Raw genomic sequence first — 23,053 nt, 5'->3', positions numbered from 1 at the left:
GGATTTTTTTTCTCTGTTTTGTTCATTTCTATAGCCCTAGTGCCAGACATATAGTAGGTGCCCAATAAATCAACTCATCTCTTATCAACCAGCATCTCTCATGTAGCTCCTATATGTCAGGTAATGTGCTAGGATACAAAGCTGGTTACAGACTTGTCTTCACTCTTCAGGAGTTTGTAGTTTAGTGAAAACACTGAAATGCAAGCAATAATTCAGCAGCGTGACCTGGGTATGCATACGTTGCTCCAGGAGTTATGGTGGTAAAGGAGGACTTCCAGTGGTAAAGGAGGACTTCCGGTGGTAGAGGAGGACTTCCGGTGGTAAAGGAGGACTTCCGGGACATGTCGCTTGACTGAGCCTCAGTGGATGAGTAGACTGAAGTCAGGAGACGTAAGTCAGGGGTAGCTTTGTAGGAAGAGAGAATAAATGTGGGCAAAGACACGGAGGTGATGGAGGGTATGTGTGCATGACAGGGCACAGCATGTGTGGGACAGGAGAGAAAAGAGGCTGGAGAGGAAGGCAGAGGCCACATCAGGCAAGGCTGGGCATGCAGCACTGTGTAGTCTGAACTTTCTCCTGCTTAGACCTGGGGAAGCATTGCCGGATATGTGAGTAGAGGAACGGCAGGACCAAGTTTGCATTTTGGACAGTTGCTGTGGCAAACCCCTATTAACCCCGGTAGGGAAGGCTCCAGGTTCAAGAGACCAAAGAAGAGACCCAGAGCCAGCACATGAGACATGGGGTTTCATTAGGGGCTTCATACAGGGGAGTGAGTCCAGTGGTGGCAGGCTGGACAGGAGAACCACCTTACGTACAGAAACAGTCCAGTGGCAGAGGGCTGGACCACATATCCACCTTCCCACAGTCCGGTGGCGGCAGGCTGGGCAGGAAAATGGCAGCCCCTGCAAACAGCGCGTGGTTTATAGAGCATTTTCACTTAACACTGGCCCCGTAACAATCCGGCAACCTTCATTTAACCCAAAACTCGGGATCCCAATCCCAATCCATGGGACAGGCCGGCTGCTCAGATATTCCTCATAGACAAGGAACAAACCTTAGGTTGGCCCCTCCCAGATTCCCTGACTTAGAACACACATTCAGGTGCATCTGCCATTCAGGGTCATTCTATAAGTGTGCCTAAATTATTGCTATTAGGTGAGTTTACCCCACACCAGTTCACCGTCTGTTGCAGTGTGGAGGATGGGCTGGAAGGGTCAAGGCTGAAGCAGGGAGAATGTCTGATGGCTGTTGCATGCAGTAATCGGATGAGAGCTGAGGCTAGCGGGATGCATACGAGGTGTTATCAATAGAAGTGGTGGACTTTGATGGAGATGAGGAGTTTGGAGAGAATGGTAAAAAGATAGCTGTGGATGTGCTAAGTTTTGGATCTCTGTGGGAAACACAGGGTCATCCAGTCTGCAGACAGTAGCTGCTCTGCGTCACTGCTCTCAGGCAGAGCCTGTGTATATGAACTTCCGTGAAGGCTGTTTGATAATGATGACTTCACAGTTAGGACTTAGTTTTCGTTGGGAAACCTTTCAAGGATGCTATCATTAGAGCTTGCATCTGAGTGAATGAAAGTCACGCACTAAAATGTAGACTTCCAATCCATTTGGAACAGACTGCTGTGCAACCTCAGCCATTCTCTTTAACCTCTCAGAAGTTAAAGGAGAAGGGGGGACCACGGGGACTACCCTGTTAAGATTTTGTTCATTAGTAAGATTTTACACCTCACAGGCCGCCTTCTCAGGTGGTGGAGATAGAATGAGTGGCAGGGTTTGCCATCAGACATGTGGGAATCCTAGGGGCGACTGCAACTCCATTTATTCATTCTGGCTTGGTAACGGGTGGGTTTTGGCCTCATTAGGTCAAAGGTGGCATTCAGTAACATTCCCTGTGTATCTGCAGGCATCAGGCACTCTACGGTTTCCATCCTTACATTGTCCCACACTCTTGCCCGTCATTCCTGTCCCCCCAGCAGTCCTGATTGCAGACCCCTGACCCCTCATTAGAGACAAAAGCACAACTTTGAACTGACCAGGGTGCTGCAGGAAAGGCACTGTGCGCTGGGTTAAGTTTCTTAGCCAGGTCTATTAGGTCATTTGATAGCTCACTCAGCTCTTGGGTGCCCTTGCTTTTTGTGTAATCACACTTCTTTTTAAAAGGGACCCAAACAAAGGCTTAATCCTGTAGCGTTTTTACACACACAGGAGCTTTTGTTTCAGGGTCTCATGCAAATCATCGTCTGAAGCAGTTAAACAAATCTCCTTGCAACCCCCGAAGGCCCATGCCTATCTCCACAAAGAGAGCAGGGCCCAGGTAAAACCTAAGGGAAATGTTGTTTTGTTTTGTTTTGTTTCTGTTTTTTGGGGAAGGGTGCAGGGTGGATTTGGGTCAGGCTTTTCTTGCCAGGTGGATTTAAACTTCGGCTGAATCACACCTGATTTACACTTCAGCTCATATCCCAAGCAGGAGTAACATTGGGGGTTGAGGGCAGGAGGAGATGAGATTGGGAACTGGAGGTAGTTAGAGAGGGACTGTGTTCAGTGTTGTCACTTTTTGTGGGAAAGGAGGAAGTGGGGAAAATGCATCCTCAGCTGATCCACAGAGAGGACTGACTGACTTTCCCTCCTGATTACTCACATGCTCCTCCACGGGTAAACACAGAAAAGGAAACAAAAGCAGAAAGGTTTCTTGTAAGCAATTCCAGTAAGTTGTTTCTCCAGCCAGAGATGAGCCTAGAGCCAGCACACATCAAAGACAATACAATCTCCTGTCAGCTGCAGAATTTCTCTTGGTCCAAGGTAAAATATTGCATGGAATGATGAGGCGAAAGTATTGGAAGGAGAAGGTGATAACGTTAAGCAAAGGAAACAAAAGAGACAGGGAGTGATACTCCAGCAGGGAGACATGCTCTGGGACTATTTTGGCCTGAACTTAGAAGGTAAAAATGACATAAGAGGCACGCAGATGTCTTCTGGCCAAGAGATCAAAGCTCCTACATTTGGAATGTTGTCATGATCCATTTGTAAAAGGCAGCCATCCTCCAAATGGATGTGCAGTAACCAGTGAGTGTGGTCGCAAAAAGGACTTGGGTGGAAGTAATCAAAATCCACGAATGTATTACAGCAATTATCCTTTTCCCTGGGAGATCAATAACGAATGGGGAAAGGTTTGAGGCCAAGAGGATCTAACGGTCATAGGAAATGAGTCCCCAGGGCTTTCCAATGGAACCCTGGAATGCTATATTTTGGACATGGCTATAGTATTTGGAAAGGTAGTTCTGGCTAATACAGTTCTGTGCATTTGGCGCTCACAGATCAAAGGATGGAAGATTGGGGTTTTATGCCAAAAAAGTAGTCCATCAAATGCTTTATTGAGCATGGAAAAATGAGCTTTGGCAAGGATGCACTATCACATGTGCAGGAAAAGTCATCAAGGTAAAGAAACCAGTAGAAATCTCTAGAAGTCAGAACTGTGAACATTTTTCAACTGAGATGAAAAGGAAGAACAGACAACCATAATCAAGAGACATTTTTGGCAATGAAGGATTATGACATGAGGCCATTTCCTCAGGGAAAGTTGGTTTGGGAAGTTTGGGCTTTGGAGCTGATGATGGATTTGGAACAACTAATGCCTGGTGGCAGCCCCTCAATTAGGGAACGACACAGGAATCTGTGGGAAGGGCCAGGCTCCCAAGAAGGCATTCCAGCTCTTGTCTAACCTCTTCCCTCTGTTTTTTTGAGCAGCCCTAAACTAACTTGTTCCTGAAATCTAAGTAATGGATTTGGGGATGTCACCTGTTTAGGGCTAGGGGAGTTTAACTGATCTCAGCAGCGTTGTTAAAACCTTAGGTGTGTCTGAATAGCGGCTGTGTTGGTGCCTACCGGAGGACAGAAACATGGAAAAGAGTGAGGGGAAGCGACGGTGTAGAGTGTGGAAGATGAGAATTCAGGAAACAGTAACAGCAAAAGTGATTTGAGAAACAAAGCCAAAGGAAAAGGTGAGTTAAAAGAAGAGAAAGAAGTCCCATCTTCTACAGGACAGATACCCTAGCTCTTTGGCACCATGGCCCTCGTGGTCTGCACTTGCTTCTCTGCTGCCTCTAATGTTTCTGCACCACCCCCTTAGTACAAGACAACTTGCAGTTCCCCAAACAGACGATGCCAGGCAGGGTTTAATTTGTCCCTGATGATCCCCACTTCCCAGCAGCCACATCACCATAGAATCCCCTCTCCTGAATGTGGGCTGGCCCAGCAAGTTGCTTCTAACTGACAGAGAATGACAAGTGAAGGGATGTCACTTCCATAATTAACTTCCAAGAGCCTAGCGTCTGTCTTGCTAGTGGATGCTCTCTGTTGCCTTCTTGGCTTGTGTGTTTTGATGAAGCAAGTGGCTGTGTTAGAGAGGTTTACTTAGGAAGAGGATGAAAGTCGCTTTTGGCCAACAGCCAGCAGGGAAATAAGGCCCTCTATTTCTTGAAGATTTCTTGAAGAACTGAAATCTTCTAACAACCACATGAACTTGGAAATCGATCCGCCACTTGAGCCTTCACATGAGACCCCAACCCTGGCTAGTACTTTGATTGCCACCTTGTGAGAGATCCTGAAGGACAGGATCCAGCTAAGCCATGACCAGGTGGATGCCCCGAGACACTGTGAGGTCATAACTGTGCGTTGTTTTAAGCTACTCCATTTGTGAGTAATTTGTTAAGTATTAATGTTCTTGAAATTTCATGGGTCCATGCCTTTGCTATGGTCTTTCTGATGCTTTGGAAAGCCCTTTCCCTCCTTCTTCTTGCCAGCTTGGTCAACTTCTACCAGGGATGTAATTCAAGCATGTTGTCTTCAGAGAGGTCAGCCCTACCTTCCCCATAACCTGCATTTACCTGGACTTGAAGTCTCCTTTCATTGTCCCAGCTGGACCTTGCATAGGCTTTTGTCACAGCATATAAACCTATAATGCCATTTTCTCTTTTCCTACCAATCTCCATAAACATTGAAAGAAAATGTCTCCCCACTTTCCCGGAAAGAAAAAATGTTTTCACTGTTAGCACTGTAACAGACTTTTCAGAAACATGTGAAATCAGCTTTGCTAATAATGAAAGAGACAGATATTCTGTTTGTTCTGTGACAGGGTAAAGATGACATGTTTTCGTCAGGGCAGCAATGAAATGCTCAGCACTCTGCAGCCTCAACCTCCTGGGCTCAAGCCATCCTCCCACCTCAGCCTTCTGAGTACCTGGGACTACAGGCATGTGCACCATGCCTGACTAATTATAAAAATGCTTTTTTGTAGAGATGGGGGTCTCACTATGTTGCCCAGGTCTGCCTCCAACTCCTAGACTCAAGCAACCCTCCTGCCTCAGCCACCCATAGCACTAGGACTCCAGGTATGAGCCACTGTGCCTGGGAAATTTTGATGAGGTTACTTCTATGCTCAGCTCCCTGTTGGGTACTGGGTGTGCACCTTGACAGGAGTGGCACTCGTCTCTAGACACCTGGCACCCTATGGTTAGCACATAGTACAGTCACTAGTAAATGCTAATTAGGGATGAAGGCATGAACGAATGAAGGAAATGAGTGGTTGAATGAATGTATAATGAAGAAAGACATGTGGCTTGATTTAGGGCTTCTTGGTGCTAGGAGGCAGGAGGAAGGGCCTTGCAGACTTCCTGTAGCCCAGACTCAAGGCACATCCCCAATAGGGACTGATGTGACCAATTCCAGGGTAAGGCCCATGCAGGAGTGCCTGGGGTACAGGGAGGCTAAGGGGTTAGGGAGCAATGGAAAGGGTCTAGCCAAGGCTGGAGGTGAGTGGCAATGGGGGCTTGGAGGGAGGCAGACAAGGAAGGTACCCGGGCCCCGCAGTCTTTTGGAGAGAACCAGGCAGAGAGAGAAAGAGGAGGGATGGCGGGACACCTGGAAGGAGACTCAGTACACAGCGGGCCCTGCCCATTAGACAATGCAGGATGATGCTCTTGGGACACACTCAACACCGCCAGCTTTCCTTCCACGTTGTAAAGCCATTGTGTGTCCCCAGCTTTATATCCTTTGTGATTCTGTGTGCTAGAACTTACTCGTTTGCTTACTGCCCAGTGTTCCTACCACATCTGTCTGGTTTAACATGGCAGCCTGGGTGTTCAGCAGCGGGGGGCCACTGATAGGTCTACACGCGAAGGAAAGGGAATCCGTGTGTGGAAGGATATGTGCCCCTCATGCTCGTGGCAGCACTGTTCACCACAGTCGAGGTATAGAAGCAACTCAGGTGTCCATCAACAGATGAATGGATGAAGAAGAATATACAATACACAATAGAGTACACTTCAGCCGTGAAAAAAGAAAGACACCCTGTCATTTGTGACAATGTGGCTGAACCTGGGAGACATTATATTAAGTGAAATAAGCCATGCACAGAAAGACAAACACCATGTGATCTCACTTATATATGGAAACTAAAACAGTGGAGTTCACAGAAACAGAAGGTAAAATGGTGGCTATGAGGGACTGGGGCGAGGGAGATGTTGGTCAAGGTCATACAATTTCAGTTAGGAGAAGTGGGTTCAAGAGGTCCATTGTACAACATGATGATTATAGTTAATGAATTATATACTTGAAAATTGCCAAGAGAATAGATTTTCAGTGTTCTTACCACAAAAAGTAAGTATTTGAGGTAGTGGATATGTTAATTACCTTGGCATAGCCATTATACAGCATATATATATTTCAAAACATGTTGGATGCAATAAATTATACAATTTTTGCTTGTCTATTAAAAAAATAAAAAATAAATTTAAAAAGTGAAAACAAAAGTGCTCTTGTTTTGACAGCATTGGGTGGAGGTTGCACTGGAAAAGAGAAAATAAAGCACAGCCTGGCTCCGAGGGGCCCTTTCTGGGGGAGCATTCCCCCAATCCAATTTTTTTTTTGCCTGGCGATGGCAGAACTCCCTGAGAGAACACCTGCTTTCCTGTGCATTCCACAAGCTCTGACGATCATCTGATAAGCACCAAACATTTCATCAAAACGGGGATACTAGGACCAGGGAGGATGAGCTTCCTGACCCTCAGGAGCTCACAGTCTGCTTGGCGGGAGAGTGGGAGGGTGAGGAGGGAAGATGCCCGCAGAAAGCAGGGTCAGATAGACAATTCTGAGTTGGCTCCAACTGTGCTTTAGAGGGGGCCATGCCAAGCCTGTTAACTTGGGCTGCAGGGCGTTGTCAGGGAAAACTTCCTGGAGAAGCTGGCTCTGGGCTCAGGCCTGAGGAACAAAGAGGAGCTAGGGAGGGAAGGGGGAGGACTGGGGAGAGGGGGCAGCAAAGGACAGCTACAGAGTCCCAGAGGGCTGCGGGCAGGCAGGCAGTAGGACAGATTGTGCCCAGCTCCCCTATCTTGGTGGGGACTCTGGCAAGGAAGGAGGTGATCAGACAGTGGTGGTGCTTTGCTGAGCCTGGGGCTGGAAAGAGTATGAAGGAACCTGCAGGGGCTTCAGGTGCAAAGGGAGGAGGGCCTGAGCTGAGGCGCTGGGCTGTGGAGGAACGGGGGACAGGGGGAAGGCTTCTCTTTGGGGCCTGTGAGCAGGTGGAAGGGAAGCAGTTCACGTCTCAACTTGAGACAGGACCAGCTGTGCACCCAGTCCAGAGACAGGCTGAAACTTCACCTGCTCCCAGGCCAGGGCTCCTCAGGGTTCTGAGTGGGCACTGCCAACTCCGGCTCTTGACCTTAAATGACTTCATGACCAGGGTGCTAAAGGACATTTCAAAGCATTGACCTTTCAGAGTTAATGGGACCCTGAGCCTGCCACTGAGGACATGATGCTGGTCATGAGAAGTGACTGGCCCTGCTTGGTGCCTTCTGTGGGCAATGCCCGTTGTGCTGCCTGTGTCCTTGTGTGTGGTCACCTCAGTCCCAGGGAGAGATGAGCCCTCACATTCATGATTACGTCGGACACAATGGACCGAGCGTCTCGCTCCAGGATGGGCTGGGATGTCAGCCCCATAAAAATCAAGCTGCAGGCTTGAGGCCAGGGCCCAGCCAGAGTTGCCCTGGGATTCCTAAGCACTGATCCTCCCTGAGTGGGGTGAAAGGAAGTTCTTGAAGGGCAACCAACTTGCTGTAATCATAAATAACACCTGCTCACTGCTCCCCCGTTGTCCCTCGCTGGCCTGTGGCATGGTGTCCCTGTGGTCTGTGGAAGTGGGGACAGGTGTCTCCATGATTAGATTGGGCCCACCCCCACAATTTAGGAGAATCCTCATCTCAAGGCCCTTCAACCCACCTTCACAGTCTCTCTGGGGTTTAGAGTCTCTGGGGGGCATTATTCTGAAACAGAGTATGTGCATAACTGTTGCTCAGTGTTTTGGGGGGTTCAAATAAAGAAAGAACCATGGCGGTTCAGAGGAGACAGAGGCCACTTTAGGCTGTGGGGAGGCAGAGGGGCAGAGGAAAGAAAGACCCACCCGGTCAGTTGGCCATTTTTTACCATAAAACTTCTTAAAGAGGGTGAGCAGATAGTGCAGGCAAGGAACAGACGGGACGCAGACATTCACTTCCCGGTTTAAACTGCTGTAAAGACCTTTTCTTAGATGCTTTCAGTGCCACCTCACTGTGGAGCTCTTCACAGGCTCCAGGCAGCACCTTTCGGGTTTCAGCCTGAGGAGCTGTGGTCTGGTGGGGTGGCTCTCAGATCTCGGTGAGCACCGATTTGAAATCGGGTGGGCTTTGTCTGCTAATTGGAGATTTTCTGGGGTCACATCAGGAAACTCTCCTGGATTGCTCTTCCTGCCCCTCCAAAGAGAGATCTTACTTAATTCTATGTTCATAAACAGCATCTATCTATCTGTGTATCTCTGTCTCTCTCTCTATCTAATCTATCTATCATCTATCTATCTATCTATCTATCTATCTATCTATCTATCTATCTATCTATCTATCTAGTCATCAATCTATCTATCCATCCAGGAATCTTTCTTAATTCTATGTTCTAAACAGTATCTATCCATCATTTATCTATCTATCTATCTATCTACGTATTCACCTACTATTGATCTATCTATCTATCCATCCATTATCTAATATTGATTTGTTTTACCACCACTCAGGCCCTTACCTAATCACATTTTCTCAGCTTGCTTGCTTCCCAGGTTTCTTATCTCTACAGTCTGCTTTAATTTTTGCCAACTTTCCCTGACTCAGGTGCTATGAATTCCCTTACTACTGATACATTTGGGAAGGGACCACTTCTTTCCACCCCAGTGTTGTCGAGCACATCTTCCAGGGAGTCTCAGAGAAAATTCTCACTTCTCCAGAGTCCCCCACAAATGTCAGATCCAGAATGAGGAGCTGTCTCTCGGCTGTCATGAGTCTATAAGCATGCATTTCCTCAACATTCTGCAGTGCTCACCCACTGCTCCTGAATCAGGACACACACACACATACACGCACGCACGCACGCACACCACACACCCCTCTTCAAAGAAAATTGCAACTGATAAAAGTTCCACTTAGCAGCACTGAGATGTCACAAGGCCCTATGTAATTAAATGCTCAATGGTTGGCGCAGACAGAAATTGAGAGGAGGAAGAGATGCTACTTGTAGAGTCAGCCTGGGAGGAAGGACATCATGGAGGAGGAGGGAAAGGGAACTGATGAAACCGGAGCAATTGCATAACTTGGCTGGGACCATGGAGATGCATATATCAAGCTCTTCAACACTGAACTCAAACCTCCAGGGACAACTTTCAATTTGATCTGCAGCCTCCAGAGCCTGGGGCCACCTCCCAGGGGCTGCAGCTACATAAGTGGTGAACTCTACCCCTCAACTGGCCATCCAGGGACATGTGCGTTGGTGGACCACATGAGGCCCTTTGGAAAGCCCCAACTGGTTGCCAGATTGCCTGAGAATTCCAACTCCTACTCTAACATTCAGAGCTGCTACTCATGATGATAGTGGAGCATCCCTTTTGATGTGAAGTGCGTACTCACCCCTTCCTAAGAGTCCCGTCCCTGCTCCTTCATGCGGTTCCTGTTTCCTCCCTGAGGCTGAGGTCCCCGTACCTGCCCACACCATCAGCACAACTATCGCTTCCTTGCCCAGATGGAAGGGAGCCTGCTTCTGTCTTTTAGTGTAAGAACAGAAATGGGTTGCTATTTTTAGCTTTGCATGGGAAAGTCCGAGGGAGCATGGAGAAAATGGATCAGCCAAAAATGTTTTTTGGGGCAGCTGCCATCTCAACTGATACGGCGCAAAAGAGGAGAGAAGGGAGGTAGAGATGTCTCAGATGCTCCATTAAACACTGCAAGGCCCTCCCTAGAGTACCCTGGTCATTATGGAAAGTGGGGAACTGAATCATTGTCGGTAGGGCAGACATTCTTTGCCTGCTATAGGCAAAGAGGAAGGACAAGAAAGGCAGAGATGAGAGATGTGTTGTTTTCCAAAAACAGTGAATCCAGTCAGCAAGGGGTTTAGAGCTGGGTGGCCTTAAGTGGGCTCCAAGCAGGATGGGAGGTGGCCCAGGGGAGGGGTCTAGCTACAGGTGATGAAAAGAAGCCCCATAAGACAGAGAGAGGGTTTGGGGACAGGGGACTGGAGGCAGGCCGAGCAATCTCTCCCCATCAAAGAGCAAGAGGAGTAGGTAGGGCCCAGAGAGGGGCGTGGAGACAGGGTGGGGATAGGAGGAGAGCCGGGAGGTGCTCAGCGTGTTAGGTGGTGGGGGTCCCGGAGCCTGCAGGCAGGAACTGGCTCCAGCTATTGGGATGAAATCGGGGACGACTTTAAGCTTTGGAGGAAAGGGTAGAGCAGGGTAGACACTGTCTTTTGGAAGAAATCACATGCCAGGCTATTGATCTGGTCTTGGAAAGGCAGGGTGACTTATTAGAGTGTGGGCTTTTAGGCACACCTAGGCTCAGATTCTCATTATGATTCTTATTAACTGAGAAAGTTGAGCAAATTATTGAGCCCCTCTCCACCCGGCTTGCCCATCCATATCTTGCAGGACGAGGGCAGTTGTATTGGCTTTACCAGAATTAGACTTGGGGAGAGTGCTGTGCTTTATGGGAAAGCTGTGTTGTCCTGTGCTTGGAAAGACACTGACACCCCAAAACACTGGTGGCAGGGGACGGTGGGGTCTGTGCAGAGTGCACTGTGTCCTCTCTTCTTGATCCTTCAAATCTTCAAGGCTCCTAAACAATTTGATGTGAAGGAATCCTTTGTGATCACCAGAGGAAGGGCTGAGGGCTGTGTCAGGATTGACATTGGGCAAAGAGGCAGTAGCTACACGTGAATGGAGGCAGGGCACATCTGGCTTCAGAGTTGCAGGCAACAAAGGGATGAATGATAGCAGCCTCTTTAAGCAGGATCTGTGAGGAGGGGTGGGTCTAGTGCCCCCAGTCGAGTAGCTGGCATGATGCTGGCACTAAGTAAATCAGAGTTACTACTGATGGAAGCCTACCCACAGGAGTTAAAGGGAAATCCACTGTCTGGTTTTCAGGAGGGGCTCTGGGGACTAGAATGAGGTGCAAGCCCACACAGGGACCTAGGGCCAGGTGGGGTGACTGCCCAGTGCTGAGTCCGACCAGCCCCAGCCCAGGACCAGGCTGCGTGCAGAGTGAGGGGTGTGGTTTGCCACCTGCAACAGCACGTGGTCACATATGCTGCTTCTCATCTTTCTTGAATTGATGCCAGATTAGAAGAAAAAAATGATGACTACTTTATTGGATGCCGGATTGGGGAAAAAAAAATTACAACAACTTGAAAATGATTTAAATGTTTACGTATTGAAGCCAAACCTAAGGGATTACAAAGAAATTTAATCCCTCAGAAATTTCTACTTGTTCCTCATTGGAGGGACACCGGGGCAAAACTTTATTTTTCCTTTTTGTTTATTTAAAGTCTTTGTTTTCAAGTTTTTAATGAACTGTCTCATTTCTTTTAATAGGGCAGTATAGCAATGTGAAATATCAAAACATAAACCTAAGGTGAAGGTTGGAAAGAAAAATGTGCACATGATTTCAGATGATTTCCAGCACGATTAACTGAAGAAAGCCACCCTGCAAGCCATCTGGGGTTTCTCCTCTCCACTTGGAAACCTTAGAAACTTTGTCCTTTGATAAATACCTGCCACAGGAAATTAGAGTTACAGATCCTTTACAAAGTTATCTTTTTTAAAATGCAAATAGACACACCCAAAACGTAATTTTTTCCCTCCAAGGGCACCTGGAAAGCCCACTGCGATTTTGTGAAAGCTGGAACTGTATCCCATGCCATCCTCTCCCTGACACATTCTGTCTCTGCATGAGGTTATCTTCCTCCCAGCGTGCAGTGAGGCCAGAGGATGACAGTCACAAGTGTCAGGCTTTGAATTCACAAGGTTGGTGGTGAATTCCCAATTCCTTCCTGAATGTGAAAAATTAAACATCTCTTTTTCATTAGAAGTCTCCCGTCAGGGTTGGAACTTTTCCTAGCGTGTGCCCTTAAGTCTGATGAGCCCGGCAATGACAGAAATAGTGTGTGTGTGAATGGCAGGGCTGAAGTGTGATGCGTGTGACCACTTCTATCACAATGCTTATTGTTCTCATGAGCTTTGGGAACCCTGTCTGGCATAGGTGAGCTTCCCCAGATGGAGACTCTGACCCAGGGACAGTCGTGCAGGTGATCTTTGTATGAGTGCTCCCATGAAAGACCAGCAGGCATGAACAACATGGACAGGGAAGGGAACAGGGCCAAGCAAGGGGGTGACGTGAAGCAAAGTCCTGCAGCAGAGCTGAGAACAGGGCAGGGCAAGTATCCGTGTCATCAGCTCTCAGGTTGAGGATGGAGAATTTAATCTGCCCTTGGGGGGCTGCAAATTCCCAGGCCCATCCTGTGTGCAGGCACAGTTGGCTCCAGCATCTGAAGGCAGCCTCCTACTGAGACAGCAGTGCCAGTTGTGGGGACAGACGGCACCGGGAAATGGCCACTGGAAGCAGATGCTCAGTGACGGCCACCCCTTCCCAACAGGGAGGCAGCTGGGCCTCTGGGTGACTCTCATGTCTTTTCATGTCTCCAGAAGTGTCTCATTTGTTTCAAGATATGAGCACACACTACTTCAACTTACAGACAGAAGAAATTGCTGACACCAAGTAGAAGCCAGCTCCACTGGAATCTACTATCTTGTTGTTACAAGAGCGTTCAAGGCTGAGTGCGATGGCTTACGTCTGTAAACCCGGCACTTTGGGAGGCCAAGGGAGGCAGATCACTTGAGGTCAGGAGTTCAAGACCAGCCTGGCCATCATGGTGAAACCCTGTTTCTACTGAAAATACGAAAATTAGCTGGGCGTGGTGGTACATGCCTGTAATCTCAGCTACTCAGGAGGCTGAGGCTGGAGAATGGCTTGAACCCAGGAGGCAGTGGTGCATGCCACTGCACTCCAGCCTGGGCAACAGAGTGAGACTCTGTCTCTAAATAAATAAATAGTAAAATTTTAAAAAATAAAAAAGAGAGTTCAAGATGGCTTGGGCTGGCGAGGGTTTCCTATCTCCTTCAAGGTAATTCAAGCAAATTGGGGTGCACTAACTCTGCCCTGGTTCCAGGGAGTGGCCTGCTGACTTTTCTGGCTGCGCTCACTGCCTGTCACCAAGGGTTCTGTCTCACAGGCATCTCTCTTCATTTACTCTCTTACAGTCTTCTCCTCTGCCCTTCCTCCTCTGTAAATGCGGCATTCCACCTCTTCCTGATCTGCTCCTGCTTACCTCTCTGCCTTCATCCCACACCACTCCAGGTGCATTTGATGCGTCCAGCATACCTGTATAAGCACCTACTGTGTGCCTCTCACTGCTTCTGGCACAGAGATACAGAAACAAGCAATGTGAATATTATTCCTGCTTCCACAGAGCTTGGGGGCCAGGACGGAATATAAACAAACAGATGGTGCCCAGGTGGTGTGGTAAGTGTCAGGTACCCATGTATGAGGTGCAATGGGAACCAGCACAAAGAATACCACCTGGACCTGGTGGGCCAGGGATGCTTCCCAGAGGAAGGGATCTTTCCTCGGAGACCTGGAAAGTGAGCTGACATGAGCCAGATGAGGGTGGAGGGTGGGGAGAGTGTTCCAGACAGCACCTGCCAAGGCTGAGGCAAGAAAGGATGCGTCTATGTGGTGAGAAGACAGAAGATGTGCTGGGAAGAGGTAGAGAAGGGGCTGGAGGAATAGGCTGAGGCTGGACCCCACAGGGCCTTGGGAGCCACTCAGCAAGGCTGCAGAGCCGCTCGCAGAACTTCCTAGGCTCACGGGCTTCCTTATCCAGGGATGGGCCTTATTGAGGTTAGGCGTCCCTCCTGTTCCAGCGCCCTTGAAGTGGCAGGTGACCCATGTGCTCTAATGTGTGTCCCACCACACTCTGGATGCCTGTTTGCTTCGTGTCTCTCCCATCTGTTCAGTGGGTAAGCTGAGGGCAGGGCTAACTTCCATGCCCGGCATCTAGCATAGGGCCTGGCTCGGCCTTGCCAAGGAGGACACTGGCCTTCTTGGGAGACTGGGGTTTGGGGTTTGGGGCCAGCTGCAGGCTGGCTGACAAGGAGAGCAACAGGCAGACAGTGGAGACGTAGAGAGGGACAGAATATTGAGAGATGGTGAGAAAATAGAAAAGGGAAAGGAATGAAAAATTGCCCTCAGCATTTTGGGCTTCTTAAAGAAAGAGAATAAAAGTATAATTCTCTCCTTCTTTCTCTCTCTTCCCAATCCTCTCTCTCTCCTCCACCCCCCCCTCCGCCCTGCTGTTTCTTTCATTCAGCTGGATCTCACTATGCTGCCCAATGCTAGGCTAGAACTCCTGGGCTCAAGCTATCCTCCTGCCTCAGCCTCCTGAGTGCTAGGATTAGAGGCTGAACCACTGCAACCAGCTTAAAACTGCCATTCTTACTACAGCTGGAAATGAGCCACAGCAAATCACCTTCAAAAGGAAAGGATACAGAAAAGAAGTCAATGCACAAAAGAACCACAGCTGAGCCAAGGTAAGAGGCCCTTTAGTGGAGGGCTGAGTAATGGTGGTGGCTTGGGCCTCTGCCCATCAGTTAAGAGCGTGACTCTGGTGGCTCCGCCAAGCGATCGGGTTGTTCAGAACCCACTGCAGAACTGTGGTTTGCTTTTATGGTTTTAATTAAATTAAATTAAGTGTAATAACCAAGGCTTCTGTGTACCTCACTTTCCAAATCAAAATGGTCTATTTTAGCTGTTGGGCACGATGTTTCTGAGCTGAAAGTCTAAGTTGCACGTGTTGGTGCTTTTTTCTCTTCCTCTACTAGACGTGCAGGCTGATCTTTTGAGAGCTGAATTACAGTAATAGGAATGGAAATGAGTTACTGACGGCAGCGCTTAATTCCTAATACCGTCACTTCTTCCCATCTGTGCGCCCAAGGCATTGGCCATCATTTTGGGTAAAGTGCAGAGCTACAAGATCCAGCTAGACTCAGGAGACTTGGGCTTGAAACCCAGCTCTCTCCTTTATTAGCTTCAAGATCATGGACAAAAATCCTGTGGAATAGTCCTAAATCCATGCAGTAGGAATGATGATAATATTCACTGTTTGGGTCATTTGAGGATCAAACATTGCACATGAGCACAAGCTGATTCCAGGTACTTCTCAAGAGCTTCACAGACCAGCCAGTGACGTACGTAGGAAGGCTCACAAAATCCCTCTTGTTTTCTGAGCAGGGAAGGCGTGTCCTTTGCTGGGACAGGGAAAGCCCCTCTGCTCTCCCTATCTGCCTCTTAGTAGGTACCTTTGCCATTAACCCCCCAGTTGGGGTTCATTGGCTCCAGGATTATCAGGGGTGTTGCAGGTCTAGCGCTGGTCTAGCTCGCCCACCTCATCTCTGTTGTTTCTGGGCTACCCTGACATTTCCGCCCTTCACTGTGGCTTTTCAGAGTCAGTTCTGCCCCCATAATGATGAGACTCTCCCTCCCGGGGCCCCTGATGTTTGCACTCCCTCATGGTTACCTCTTGGGTTTTATCTTCCTCCCAGTGTGCAGTGAGGCCACAGGATGACAAACGCAAGCACCAGGGTTTGAATTCATGGGGTTGGTGGTGAGCTCCTTCTTGAATGTGAAAAATTAAACATCTTATTTTTTCCATTAGAAATCCCCCATGAGGGGGATTACAAAGCGCCTGCTGTGTTTCCTTCCTTAGCAGCACTGCACCACTGTCTCCACGCAAATCAGCTGTGGCCCCAAATGCTCTGGACCTCATGGTTGATACAGACAAAGCCCTTAATCCCTTTCCACATCCCAAACCCAGGAAGCCTTGAACACTGCAAAGTTTTTGTTGTTGTTTTTTGTCTTTGTTCTTTTTAATAAATAACTTATTTGGTGCCCACACCTGAACTCCCATGAAGCTACTATATTATAACCTTCATTTGCCTACTTAAAGACTCAAACATATCGCTGCAGTATTATTAATATGTTTGCTTATAGGATGACATCTAAGACTCTTAGACCCTACTGGGGAGTTAGATAAAACAAGATATGCACTGACCCATTGTTCTAAAATTTGAAAGAGTCTGAATTCCAAACACACTGGACCCTTGCATTTCGGAAAGAAAGCCACCGTGCCCCCATAACAATGGCTGGTCTTCATGGTGCACACTCATGCTTTAGGCCATTTGATCCCCACACAGCCCTATGGGAAGGTTCCTTTAGCTTTTGCATTTGACAGTGGGTGACACACAGATTAAGAAACCAAGCCAGGCTGCACATTGAACAAGCACGGAGTCGGGACTGGACCAGGCAGCCTGGCATCAGAAGCTTTCCTCTTAAAACTCCTTCGTACTGCCTGTGTTTTCTGTTTCACTCCTACTGAGATATTAATCACCCACTTAAATTCAAAATACTGCAAGAAACACAGCATTCCGTGGTGATTAAGAATATGGTCTGTGGATATAGAATGCCTGAGTTTACATCTCAGCTCCATAGCTTCGCCGCTGTGTAACTCTCGGCATGTTACGTAACTTCTCAGTGCTTCCTCTGTAACTGTGTGGGCTGTGTGGATAAACCAAGGGCTTCTCAACTTTCCAACATATTCATAATAAAATGAAAAGACGAGAAATCACACTTATTGACCAATTCCAAAAGGAAATTCATTTTACCTTATCAAATTGTTGCCAAAAGATTTGCTTATTTCAACTCTGGAAAAACACCTTTGGCAGGGTGAAAGGGTTGAATTTTTACCTTTAATGCTTTAAATAACTTCTAAATAGAAGCCTGTTTGGTGTAGAGGAAAAAAAGACATGTGAATGTCTCACTTTGCAAAAGAGCAACAGGAAGCTCTGGTTGGCAAGGTTTTACATGGACTTGAGAGAGTTTAAGGTCAAGGTGCAGAAAAGCTAGTGAGGAACTGAAGCTGAGGCTGAGCTTGCAGCTCAAGTGGGTGGTGGGGCGGGGCTAGATCTCTGCCTGCTCAGGAGGGCTGTGTGCCTCTCCCTTCTCCCCTGGCCAGCTGGTCACAGGAACTTCTTTTTCCAGGGCCTTGTAGAAGATTCTTCGTGGTCCCAGCACTTCCACATCTGAGCCAGCTCAGGCTGGGTGGAAAGTTTTGAGGGTCACCTATTCCTAAATATTCAGGAGGGGGAAAAAATCCCTTGCAAGGAAAAAGCCACCCTTTCTCAATACCTAGACGTGATACTACGATTCCTAGAAACAAAAAACAACAACATTCATTCTGTCTTGAAAATTCAAGTAGGCACAAGGCAATGACGTGGTCGTTTTTGTTTCTCATGGAACTGGGATCTGCGGTTCTCAAGGACTTTCTGGATGGTGACTGCAGCCGGGGCAGTGAGGTCGGCGTGGCTGGGGCTTTCCGGTCACTGGTGGGCAGAGGAGCACAGCGAGCATGTACTGGGGTTGGGTCTGTGGGCTGGGAGCCAGCAGGCCTGCACTCAAATGCAGTTCTACCACTTTCTACTTGCGGGGTTTGGGGTAATAAGGACTCTCTGGCTCAGTTCCTCAGCTGTAAAGCAGGGAGAATAATAGTATTCGGCTCCCAGGGTTGCTGTGAGCATTACATGAAGGGAGACGTGGCAAGGCATTCAACACCTTGCACATATCAGCCATTGAGTTAATGTTATTTATTATTGTTGTGCTCTGATCCTAGTTGTACAACCAGGGGAACATCATTAACCTCTTTTAGTCCTTCTTTCTTCATTATAAAATAGCGTAAAAATACTTACCCAGTGTAAGTATTAAATGGAATAGTGTACAAATTGGCATTTATTGAGTTGGGTTCAACAAGAGGCAGCCTTCCTAGTAAGGACTGTTCGGGAGTCTTCTACACCTTAGATTCCCCATGAGATCTTTTCAAAGGCAAATCTAATAACACACCCTTGCTTTCCGGAGAAGCCAAGGTTTGATCCTTGCTCAGAGCAGCTTGAAGCAGCAGTGAGTGAGTAAAGCTGGCAGCCCTCCAGCTAAGAGAGGAAACCTGAACAAAACCCTGGAAGGAAGCATCTAGAAAGCTTCATGCAGTGTTAGGTACACTTCTCAGGCTGTGATAACTTAGTTCAACCTCACACACTATTACGAGCTGGAACTACTATCATTTCCATTTTGCAGGTGACGAAACTGGATTGAAACCCAGGTCATCTGGCCCTGGAGTCTGTGTCCTGGGCACCAAGTGCTGCCCTGGCATAGGGGCTTTCCGAGGAGAGAGGAGGCTGAGATCATGGTGGGGAAGTGAGCGGAGAGGTTGGTCGGACTGCTGTGAACATCAGGCCCACCTTCAATTTAAAACAATTTCTTCAAGGAAACACAGCTCCAACCATTCCTTGTCAGCAGAGCAGCTGCACGCAGCCCCTTGTCCTGCATGTCCTCATAATTGTCCTTCTCCACTTCCTCTCTCCTCTCCCCCTGGCCGACTTATTGATACCGATGCAGACAAATGAGGTCAGAAAACTTCAGTGACCGCACACAGTGTCCTTCTCTGTGGGTCACTCGCTCACAAGGTCAGCACAACAAACTCTCTCACTGCAAGGACTGTCCCTGGGAAGCTGGGGGAGGAGTCTGTGCAGTTCTGTGTCTCCCTTGACTCCTGCCTGTCTGAGGCCAGAGTGGGACTGTGCTGATTAGAGAGGGGGCACTTCAGGAGGGCAGGAGTGAGGTGGAGGAGGTGACCCTGAGCTAGGCAGAAGATGTCCTTTGGGCACTTTGGAAGATCACCCAGGAGGCTGTTCACTGAAATGAGCTTTTGCACTTGGGACATTGCATAGTCATAGAACACCTTATTACCTTGCTTTGGTAATAATTAAGAGTTCAAATCAATCACTTTTCCACTCATTATTTTTAAAACTATGGATGTCAGAAATATAATCCTTGTTGTTACTGTTTTGGGGGATGTGGGGAAGCGAGATTAGCCCGCCACTGAATCAACCATCCGCATGTAATACATTGCTTGGTATAATTAGAAGATTGTATATTGCTCTTTCCGGAGATACTTTAAGAATCATATTGTAAACTTGCGTAACATTTTATAAATTATTTTGCATACATTTTTAGGAGATGAAAAATCATTTTGTTTCAGATTAAAAGCTCTCTCAAAAGAAAATCTAAATATCTCTTCCTGGACATAGCTTTTTCAGACTGCAACTGCAGAATGGGGCTTTTTTCTTTCTCCCTTTATTTAAAGATCACATAAATTTTAAGAAAAGAAGGCCAGTGGTTTTAGGAGGCTAAGAGCAAAGATTTAGAAAGAAAAAAGAATTTGCCTTTGGAAGATCTGCATATTTTGGAAATGAAGAGAGTTTTATTTCTTAGAAACAGGAGGATTTATAGATTTATGTTTCCTCCATAAGATAAATGACCGAAGCGCACGTTGCTGTTTTTTCAGCACTAAATCTAATCAATAATCTTTGTTATTAAAGAAAGAAATACATAATCTCTAAAGTTTAGTAAGTCTCTAAAGGTGAATTTCACTGTGTTCTAGTGTTCCGGGTTATTTGAAACTTTGTTTGTGTGTCTCTCTCTAGAGGTGCTTTAGCTAATTTCTATTAAATCGCTATGGAGTCTTTTTTCTTTTTGCTACGAGCCTTGGTAAATATGAGACAAATCATACAGGTTTAGAATCACAGAATGTTAGGGCTGGAGAGGACCTGGGAAAGGAGCGAGCCGCGTGCCCAGGGTTTACAGTTAAGACTTGAAGGCCCCCAGAACTGCCGAGACTTGCCCAGCGTCACCCAGCCGCTGAGGCCCAAGGACCTCCGAGTCGCATCCGACCTGGGGCGTGCGCAGCTTCCATTCTCGGCTCTGAACGCCGGCCCTGGAGTTGTCCCTGCTCTTTTGCAGCTCAACACATGGGGATCAAACTCTCTCTGCTCCCCTCACCCCCACCAAGCGCTGCACCCACCTCCCCCCACCAAACAAAAGGTCCAGGCACCGGAAAAGTTCCCCGCCGGGAGCAGTTCGGGTCCTGTCGCGCTGCGGCGTAGGGTCTGCGCGGGGCGGGACGGTGGGCGCGTCTGGCCGCCCGGGTCTGCAGGCGCGCGGCGACGCCGGCCCGGGACGCCGGTCTCAGCGCCCGGCTCCGGCGGGGCGGCCCCGGCCGCGCGGAGCCAGGCTCGCGGGGGTCAAGTCCAGGTTGCGGCGCAGGAAGGCGGCGGGGGAGGGGCCGGCCGCGCCCTCACCCCGTCTTCTCTGCGCCCTGCGCGGAATGTTGGGCCGGTTCCCTCGGTGTGGTATGTCTATATAAACAGCGGTAGGCCCCGGGCCGACGCGTGGTGCATTTTTAATTTCGCCTTACAAATTGCGGCCTCCTGGCGTTGGAGAAGCGGTGGGGGACCTGGACTCCCCGCCTTTCGGGTGCATTCCTGGGCTCCCGCCTGCCCAGACGCGAAGGGGTGCTGTGCTTCCTGGCTTCGCAACGCACCTCATTTGTAACATTATCTGTGCTCGGGAGTCAGTCTTTCCTACTTACCTGGAACGGGCAAAACGTGGCTGCTTAGTAGGGTTGACTCTTAGTCTCCCGGGGCGGGAGCAGAGCGTAGAATCCTTTTTCCACTCGGTGTCCGCAACCACCAGCCCAGACCACTGGCCCTGGCGGCTCCGTCCCGTCTGCGGGCCCCAGGACCGTGCGCTTCCCCGTGTCGCCCTCACCTGCGTCCCCGCCACCTTTCCACAGCACTCAGTCCTCTCCCACCTCCCCGCCTCGCTCACTCAGAGCACGGAGCCTCATCCAGAACCGCCCCAAACCCAAACCCTTTAAACATTGATTTCGGCATCCCTCAATTCTCTGCTTTCTTCCTGGCAGAAGGGGAATCATTCTCCTTACTTGGGAGTTTGTATTTTGAGGCAGATAATACAAATGACAAAGATAGAAATCCCACAGAGCCTATAGCAGTTTTGACTTTAAACATGAGGCGAGTTAACAAGGAAAGCAGCGATAAATTCAGCCCAGGGCACGACCCAGCACTAAATCCTCCCTTACAGGGTCCAGATTTCTGGCCAACTTGTCAATTTGATGCCCCCTTTCTCCACTGGCCTCGCAATTCCCTTTTAGGTTGTGTTGTTTTTGTTGGTTCACTTTTGTTTTACCGCCAAGTTATCTCTGCCACCACTCCCCACCGCCCCCATTTTCTGACTCTGTTTTCCAAGCTTCTTACACATGTCCAAAATAACACACCCCTCGCTTCTCCTGCTAAATCCCTCAAATTGCTGCCCTAGTAGAAATTTTGAAACAAGTTCGTGGCAGGACATTTTGTTCATTCGCCTACATGAGCTGGTGAAAGATGGAAGGACATGGTATTTGCTGGAAATGAAAACATGGGGAAAGCTGTTGGAACCGACACCACTGTGTTCTTTTTGTCCCTTGCACAAGGTAATCGTGTATCCTTCACATTCTATATGAAAACAACCTACAAAAAAACACGTAGCCTCCACTGGAGCTGATGAGTACTGGGCAGGGTTAAGCAAGAAGCACTTAGTGTGCCTGAGTAAATAGTGCGGGAAGGATGACAGCATGTTACACTAATAGGCTGATCATAGCGATAAACTTGTCCCAAAGATTCTTTCCGCTTTACGTTGAGCAGTTACTTTGCTTCAAAGGAAGTGGGTAAATGGTGTTGGTTTTATGGCCTGGAATCTTCTACTCAGACAGCTTCACAACAAGCCTGCATTAAACGTTGTGTTATCTTCCTGCTCCGTCAGATTTAGAAAGAAATAATATTATTACATACACCATACATTATTTTCCTCTTGATGTTCTACAAAAGGAAGGAGATCAAGTTACTCACTTTGTTCAACACACAGAATAAATGCTTCATGGAATAAATGGTCCACAAGGTAGAAGTAAGTAGATGATTCTGACTGCCTACCTGACAATGGTGGGGATTATACAAGGTAAGAAATTTAAAAAAAAAATGAAGAGTTCCCAAACACTTGGAGGTTCTTTAAGTCTCACTCGGTTTAGTCCTTTCGCTTTTGTTGATTATAATGGTAACTGCTAACATTTGCCAAATATTTATGATGTGCTGAGCCCTGTGCTAAGCCCCTGCATACATGATCTTATTTAATTCTTACAGAACTTCAGTGAGGTGAGTCCCTATTATCCCAATTTTATAGGTAAGGAAATGAGGTCAGAAAGAGCATATGTAACTTGCCCAAGGTCACACAGCAAAGAAACCAAAGTGAATTTAAAGTATCACTTTTAGCCCCTATTCTCTTCAGCCTCCCACGTGATTTCATGTTGAAAAGCTGTTGGCAATATCAATTAAGGAATGAAGTGAAATAAGCTCTGTTAGATGTTGGATTCTGAGAAGAGTTGCCATTAACCATTAATGGGGCACTTAGTATCATCTGCTCCTCAAGTAGGTTTGCAGTGTCATCCCCAATTGGAGGAGTGCACACCAAAGGCTCAGACCAGCTGAATGACTTTCTGAAGGTCATGTGGTGGCAGAGCTGGTGTTTGAACCCAGATCTATTTACTCCTGAGCCTGGGCATTTCACCTTGCTGCCGTATGTGGTATCCTCTGCTCCCTGGCTCATGTCTCTGTGTGTGTGTGTGTGTGTGTGTGTGTGTGTGTGTGTGTGTGTGTGTGT

General features: G+C 48.0%; 1 long non-coding RNA gene across 1 annotated transcript in view; it reads left to right on the top strand.

Annotated features, from left to right (window-relative positions):
* Positions 1-21,028: 21,028 nt before the first annotated feature.
* LOC116561439 overlaps positions 21,029-23,053 on the top strand; it is a 10,443-nt gene continuing 8,418 nt past the window's right edge. Inside the window, exons 1-2 of the long non-coding RNA XR_004273429.1 lie at positions 21,029-21,833; positions 22,265-22,354. This is a non-coding gene — a long non-coding RNA (uncharacterized LOC116561439). The remainder of the gene's footprint in view (positions 21,834-22,264; positions 22,355-23,053) is intronic.

The sequence above is a fragment of the Sapajus apella genome, unplaced genomic scaffold, assembly GCF_009761245.1.
Source record: "Sapajus apella isolate SASKATOON/1434 unplaced genomic scaffold, GSC_monkey_1.0 scaffold29, whole genome shotgun sequence".
Classification (NCBI taxonomy): domain Eukaryota; kingdom Metazoa; phylum Chordata; class Mammalia; order Primates; family Cebidae; genus Sapajus; species Sapajus apella.
The sequence above is the reverse complement of the archived record's forward strand: the minus strand, read 5'-3'. Positions and strand labels throughout refer to the sequence as shown.